Source organism: Protopterus annectens, chromosome 4.part0, assembly GCF_019279795.1.
Source record: "Protopterus annectens isolate FY-2018-M chromosome 4.part0, PAN1.0, whole genome shotgun sequence".
Classification (NCBI taxonomy): domain Eukaryota; kingdom Metazoa; phylum Chordata; order Ceratodontiformes; family Protopteridae; genus Protopterus; species Protopterus annectens.
The window spans coordinates 163,059,786-163,060,463 of record NC_056733.1 but is presented as its reverse complement, the minus strand read 5'-3'; positions in this window follow the sequence as shown (position 1 = coordinate 163,060,463).

Below are 678 nucleotides of genomic sequence, written 5' to 3'. Positions count from 1 at the left end.
TGCGATTTTAATGGCTCTAGTGCTTAAGAACAATTTTATATTTTTTGAAGAACAGTTTTATAGGCAAGTCACTAGTGTAGATATGGCTTGCACCCCAAGCTTTGTCAATTTGATAATGGCCAACTGTGAGAAATTGTTCATTTTTGATAATCAGTTTCATGATTCCTTTATCTTTTATACACATTTTTTTCAAAACAATTTTATTGATTTTAATGCATTCAAAATTGTAAACAATCGCATAAAATCATAGTAAAAACTGCAACCTGAAAACTTTAACATATGTAAATTACATTATATAAATTACATGTTTGATAGAAACCAAACTAACAGAAATGAACCAACTAAAGTATTTACATAGACATCCATTAATATATTTACAATGTGTTATTGATATCTAATTATAATGTATATTGTCATTATGAAAGAAACAAACTGATGTAATTTGTTATAGAGATTCATTCTTCTTCAACAAGTTTTGCAGATTAACCCACAATTGAAAATTGTATGTTTTTTTTTGGTTGTCCTTGAGTATATAGTTTTTACTTGCAGTTGGCATACAACATTTAACAGATTCTTGAACTCAGAAAAGGAAGGAGGAGATTCTGAAATCCAATATTTTGTTATGGTCTTTCTGGCTACTGCCAGTATTGCCCATAGTAGTGGATACTTTATTTTTCT